Here is a 7,670-nt window from a genome sequence, read left to right on the forward strand (position 1 = left end):
TGGGGATATAAAGATAAGAGCTGGAGAGAGAGAGAGAAGAGAGAGAGAGAGAGAGAGAGAGAGAGAGAGAGAGAGAGAGAGAGAGAGAGAGAGAGAGAGAGAGAGAGAGAGAGAGAGAGAGAGAGAGAGAGAGAGAGAGAGAGAGACAGACACACAGACACACAGACACACAGACACACAGACACACAGAGACACAGAGACAGAGAAAGACAGAGAGAAACATTCATTTTTATTGTTTCTGGTTTTTTTTATTATCCAGGACTTGGTCCTTCCTTCAAAAGAAAGATCAAAACTAGAAAAATGGTTTGTAAGGAGTTGATACATAAGATGAGAGATAATAAAAGAACACTGAGTTACTCTCATTTAATTCAAGTCATTGGGTGAATTACATCTTTGAAATGAAAAAACCTGGAGGATATGATTGTTGAGCCTTGTGATATCTGAAAGATCATGGAGGATGAGAGAGGTATTATCAAACTAGAAAAGCTCATGTGCAGATTTTTACAAAAAAAAAAATGAAAAGAAAGGAAAAAAGAAAAAAACTGTGAAAGCTAAAGACCATTGAGTATTCGTTCCAAAGAAATTGTGGAATGGATCATTAAGGACATGGATTAGTGAATAGCCACCAAAGGAAACAGTAAAGGCAAAGAGTCAGTATGGCATCATCACTTAGTCAAACTAATAACTATATATTTTTTGACAGGCATACTAAAGTTGCACAGTGAATAAAGCACCTGACCTAGAGTCAGGAAGACTTGAGTTCAAAGCCAGTCTGAGACTCTTACAAGCTGTGGGACCCTGGGCAAGTCACTTAACCCTCTTTGCCTCAGTAAAATGAGCTGGAAAAGGCAATGACATAACCACTCCAGTATCTTTGCCAAGAAAAGCTCGAATGGGGTCACAAAGAGTCAGACGACAGCTGTTTTCTTTTTTGACAGGGTTATTCAATTTGTACTAAACTACTAATCAGAGGAATGCTTCAGATCTAATTTGCCTATATTTTAACAAAGCATTTGACAAAGCATCTCATGTTATTTTTCTTGAAAATGTGAATATGGACTAGATGATAGGACAATTAAATGAATTAAGACATTCTTCAGTGGCATGATACAAAGTTCAGTGTTCATTCAGCAGCAAGTCTCTAGTAGAGTGTCTGTAGTGAAGAGATCTGTTCTTGATCTTGTCCTGTTTAACGTTTTTGACAGTGATATGGACAAAGTCATAAATAGCATGTTCATCAAATCTGAAGTTAAGACAAGTGAGGAAGTATACTGAGAGGAAAGACCTCAAAGTTCTGGGCTATCGAGTAATAGAATGGATCTAATAAGATGAAATATAAGAGGGATAAATGTAAAGATTTATGTGTAGTTTCAAAATATCAGCTTCATAAATTTATGATGGGAGAGGAATGAATAGCCAATGACTTATCTGGATAAGATTCTGATGTTTCTGTGTAATACAAGATCCAGATGAGGCAGTGCCATGAATTGGTAGCCTGAAAAGCTAATCGATTCTTGGGTTGAATTCAGGGTATTTAGGGAAAAGACTTTGATGTCCTTCTATGTTTTACCCTAGTAATGCCATACATGGAGTACTGTACTTAGTTTGGGGTTCTATTGTTTAAAAGGGATTTGGACAAGCTGGCTCTGCTCAGAAAAGAGACACCAGAGTAATTGTGGGGCTTCAATTTGTGTCATATGAAGATCAATTCAAAGAGTTGAGAATATTTAGCCCAGATAGGAGAAGATATGAAGGAAAGAAAAGGAAGATGATAGTACATTCAAATATTTGTTGGGCTTTCATATGAAAAATGTACTGGATTTGTCGAATTTATCATTGAACAGAATTAGGCACAATGAGTAGATGTTGCAATATGGCCAATTTAGATGTAAAGTCAGGAAAAAGAAAAGAAAACAGCTGAACAAAGGGCACATGGACTGTCTTGAAAGGTATGTAAGAAAAGTTAAGATGACCACATCAGGGTTTGGTATAGTGAGGGTTCCATTTAGGACTAAACATAGATGTTTCTTGAAATCTCTTGCAACTCTAAAATTCTGTGATCTTTTTAAAGTCACACAATGAGTTAGTGACAGAACCAGGACAATAGATGGATGTTATTAAACACCTTCTATGAAACAGTAGGCAGCTAGATGACTCAGTAGATAAAGTGCTGGACTTAGAGTCAGGAGGACCTGAATTTAAACCCAGCTGCAGATACTTAATGGCTGTTGGACCTGGGCAAATCACTGAACCTCTATTTGCCTCTGGAGATAGAAATGGCAAACTACTCCAGGATCTTTGCCAAGGAAACCCCACAGACGGTATTGGTGTGCTATGGTCCATAGGTCGGGGTGATACAACTGAAGTATTGAACAGTGAGAACAATGTGGAATAGTTACCGCGGGAGGTGCTAGTGAGTCAAAGAGAAAAGTCAAACAGTCATTGGCCTAAGAGAGTTTGCATTCTATTGGAGAGACAACATGTACACATGTAAGTAAATACAAAATAATTATAAGCAAAATTTGTACAAGATAGTATAATTATATGCGAAAACCGTATATAATAAATGTGCAGTCATTTGAGGAGATAGGTGATTAGAGGGAAGGCCTTACACTTTGGAAGAATCACGAAAGGCATCATGTAAGAGGTCTTTCAATTGAACTTAGAAGAAAATTATATATGCCAAAAGGCAGAGATGACTGAGGAGAGCGCTGCATATATGGAGGACAGCCTATATAAAGTCACAGAAAAAGATGGAATATCAAGAAATCTGATTTAGCTAGACCACAGAGCAAATATATGAAATGCAGTATTTAGTCTTTGTATTTTGGAGTCAGATAGTGATGGGATTTAAATACAAAACATCAGAATTTTTATTTCATTTCAGAGGTAATAGGGAGCTACTGTTTCTCAGAGAGCAGGGGAATGACATGATCAAGATTGCCCATCAGAAATATATCTTTGGCAGCTGCATGGATAATGAAATTAAGAGGGAAAAAAAATAACAAACTTGAGGCATTATTATATTGTCTCAAGAAAGAAATGTTGGAGGCTAAACATTCCCTCTCTACCTACCACTGCCCCACCTCAAATCATAAAACCCTATTTTTTTTTTTTACTTGTTTGTCTCATTCTTGTTGTTGCTGGATTTTTTTTTAAATTCAGTGCGAAGACAAACTATAAAAACTATTATTAGTCTTGAAAGACTTCTGATGAATGGATGTTTTTCCATTATCATAAAATTTGGTTCAGGGTGGTGATAACACAGTTTTATTTGCTTAAACTCCTAAAGTTTGTTGAGCCCACCACTTGCACCTGTGGAAGATTATTAACCAACAGCTTTTTACTTAAGGGATGATGAGTGTCAAAATGGCAAATGGTACCAAATGTTTCTAAGCTAGGTTTCTACTTATGGTACTTGTCTTTTGAACTTCCCCTTTATGTTACTTGCCATTTGCTCAGAGTCCTCCAGAGTAATTTAATATTATCATTTTAAGGAAATATTTTTATGAAGAAACATTTATTCATTAATCTATGCATACCCAGTACAGGAAGACTCATTTCTGCATTAACAATCTCATTTCTAAGGAGGATTGCTCTTCTATGCAAAGATCAGTGAAGGCGTTATTAAATCTCTTGGTCTTCCTGCTTTCCTCTGCAAAGCTGATATTGTCAATTATTTTAAAGAGGTGTCTAACTCCAATCTTAGTGAGATATTTTTGGCATGAGGTAGAGAGATGTTGATTTTTAAAATACTTTAATGACTTGTTTCTGAAGGTATAACAAACTAAAACTATTCAAAATCACTGGACTAGAAAGTACCCACTTTGATAGGTTAATCTTACTATGTTTTTTAACTTTTTATATATTTCTTTCTTTTAAAAGAAACTTCTGAAGAAACATGCTTACAACAGGCATCATGCCCACCCTGTCAAAGTTGTAGAGGATAGGAATAATTTAATTTTCCACAGGGCACCATGGGACAGAGCAGTTTATACATCTTCAGTCCATTTTTTCTAATATCCTTTCCCTGTGGCATCCTAAGAGATCAGACTTATTATTGGCTGCTGATCATACCAGGTCATGCTCCAGGTGATTTCACTGTCCTGCTCTCTGAGTTCATTGCCTTTCTCTGCCACCAGGCTGGATTTTCTGTAGTGTTTTGTGAGACTCCTTAACTAATAAGATGAACCTGAACCTCTCCAACTTGGCAAGCTAAGTGAGGCTGTAAACTACTTGGTCAATGAAGTCCTCATAACAGTACCTCCTATTTGTCCAATTTCCATTGCCAAAGTCTGTTATTTGGGAGAAAAATGACTTATTTTGCTTGGCCTAAGAAGGTAGATCTAGGAGCAAAGGTTTTAAGTTGCAAAAGGGCAGATTTATTTGAATACAAGGGAAAAAATTCCTGCAACTAGTAGAAAGTACAATAAGCTGCCTCACTAAGTGGAGGGTCACCCTGACCTGAAAACCCTCAAGGGAAAACTGATCAAATGCTGTCACTATTACAGACAGAATTTCTGGTTAGTTTTTGGATGTTGAGCTGATGGTTCCTCCAACTCAGAGATCCAGTAATTCTGAAATATTCCAATATGCTATACTCGAAAGCTGTATTTTAAAGTCAAGATAACATTGAATGAATTTGTTAAAACTCCTTCGGGGATTTTATAGACTAGTAAAAGTGAACAGATTACTTGACACTCAGGCCACACTGCCACCTCTTGCTTTCTTCTAAATTGTTCATCTACATGAAGTCTTTCCTAATCTCCCATGGGTCTCCTGTCCTCTTCATAAAATAAAATGAAAATAGGATATTTATTTTGGATATACTTATTTTTACGTATGCTGTCTTTCTCATCGCATATAAGCTGCTTGAGAGTAGTGACTGCTTCATCTCATTCTTAGGCCTTTTGACAGTGTATTGGATAGAACAGAGGCTTAGGAGTCAGGGATAACTCAGTTCAAATCTAGCCCCCGCTGCTTCCTAGCTGTGTGACCTTGTTAAATCATATAATCTTTGTCTGATTAAGTTTCCTCAAGTGTAAAAAGTAGGGATAAAAGACACCTCCCTCACCGGGCTATTGTGAGTGTCAAATGTCACATTGGTGAAGCATTTAGCACAGTGTCTGGCACATAGTAGGCATTTAATAGATGTTTACTCCATGCTCTTCCCTTTCCATCTTAATATCCCAGGTGATCGCAAAGTGTCTGACGTAGTAAAGGGTTAATTCATTCTTATCGCTTGATTGAATCAACCACAGAAGTTTGTGCTGGGAAGTCCTTAAGTGATGCTATCCATCAAACGAAATTCAGACCAAAAAAGAGAAGTGAATTGGTCCAAGTCACATCCATAAACAGATCACTAGAAGCAGAAGCCCTACATACCTACTAGCTAAAAGTTCTTTTAAATGTACAGTTGAAAAAGCATACACATATGTGTATATATATAAATACATATATATACACATGTGTGTATATATATATGTGTGCATGCGTGTCACACACACATATATATACACACACTGAAAAAATGACCAAACCAGTTTTATTCTCCTTTGAAATCACATATTAGTAATGTGTACTTTGCTTTTATGACCTCTGGGCCTTTCTGTCTGCCTTGGAACAGAAGGCTGTTATGCATGCAGTCTCCCTCGGTTTGAATATGTTCTCCTTGAGAGCAGGGACTTTTTTTTCTATTTATACTGTCAAATTTTAGCATTGCATTTGCAAACTGCATGCATTTAATAAATGTGGTTATTAATTCAGTAAATTCTCATACCTTTTGCATGGAGAGTTTGTTTTCATACTTTAGTAGGTAAAGCTTCTCACATAGACATTTTCTCCACCACTGTCCCTCAAAACCCATCCATAATCATGTGTTAATCTTGGTTGCATTTTTCTGTAAAGCCTTTGAACATGATCTCAATATGCCGGAGTCCTTCCTGTGTTTTTTTTTTTTTTTTAATATTTTGAGTATATACCCAAGTTATCCATCTGTTAGCCCTTGCTCTTGCTACAGGACTAACACCTCTATTTCTCATTATACATGTGACAGATGGCGTCTTTTTGTGCCATTTCTTGATTAAGTAATTGTTGATAATATCTTCAGCCTGCTTGCCCATATACCATATTTTTGAATTGTTCTTTGGGGTCCCTTGTTATTTTTAATTTTTGGAAATCACAGTGTACTATGATTTGAGGTCATCTAAAGTCTTTGGGAAAATGTTAGTATTTCTATCCATCTACTGTTAGTCTGTCTGTCTCTTTCTGTTTCTCTGTCTCTCTCTCTCCTTCCCTATCTATATCTATGCACGTGGGCTTTAGCAACAAGGAAAAGATTAGGATCATTGCAAATGCTTGACACTGCCTCCTAAATATGATCCCAATCATATTCTACTCAGGTCCGAATCCTATTCTCTCTACATGAGAATTAGCCAAGATATATACACTAATGGATGAACTAAGAGGATCATCCTTTTAACTTCAGAGGACAATCTGGGTGATTTTCATTCTTCATCTTTTATCCCTGTGTGGATGAATAGATTATTCTTTTTGATTGGGAGTGGAGTTCACTGAGGATTTCCACAACATTGGGGGTTTTAGTCTATCAGTCCTTTGTCATTCTCATGTAGGAGAATGTGAGGCATCTCACTCTCTGTAGGAAGCCTTTTTCCATTTGCACTTTGCCCATGAATACTCTTGACAATCATGTCTCCCTCTTTCATCCCTGAGTTGCTTTTGATAGGAAATTCTTGAGCAAGGTTGTCTTTGTGATTTCGTCTGCTACGTAGTCTTCAGTGAGCTTAGTACATACATGGGAGAAAATCTGTTAGAGTTTTAAGGAAACATTTTGCTGCATTGAGAAATAGTTTAGTGAACAAGAATTCATAGCCAACCAATGTGTGTTCCCTATAGCTATCAGTCAAGTATTTATGAAAATGCAGTCTGGTCTAGATACCAACCTTTGGAAGTCTATTTTTTGTTTTCTAATATTTTTTAATCAAGCATATGTTAGGTATATATAGAAGTTTTTATGGCTCTGAGAAAGCTGGCACATTATTTTTTGGTTACTGACATTTCTTTAATCACGATTTTTCGCATGAAGGAATAAGGACCACTGCTGAATCCAAGGATCTGGGCACTGTACCCATTTCCTGCTCACTAAGAGGCTCCTCTGTTCTGGTTACACTTCCAGTTACAGACTGGGTTCAGCCTTAGGGACCCAGTTGTCTAATGACAGTATTTGGGCTCCCTTTTCTCATACTCCACAGCTCATTACACCCTTGCCTTGGCATCCAGGGAACTAATTATTTCAAGATTATGCTCTGGCTTATGTCTGGGTCTCCTGAAAGTAGGAGAGTAAAAAAGTACTCTATTTTTTTTTTTTTTAGTATTTACCTCAATTGTGAGTGACTTAGAAGGAAGTATATTAAATTGCTTCAAAAATGGAGTGTATTCTATATAAGTAAAAAGTATATTAATCTTTTGCTTTTCCTAGAATAATACACAGATAACCTTTCTAGATATGGTTTCAGATTTAATGCTTAAATGAAGTTCATTTCCCTTAGTGAAATGGTAGGGAAGTTTTTAATGATAATAATTTATGATGCTATCTTCCAGCATTTGTTATAGTTTAGCGGAATCAAGATTGAAACTTGGAATTTTTGCAT

Source organism: Notamacropus eugenii, chromosome 5 (assembly GCF_028372415.1).
Source record: "Notamacropus eugenii isolate mMacEug1 chromosome 5, mMacEug1.pri_v2, whole genome shotgun sequence".
In the NCBI taxonomy this organism is placed as follows: Eukaryota; Metazoa; Chordata; class Mammalia; order Diprotodontia; family Macropodidae; genus Notamacropus; species Notamacropus eugenii.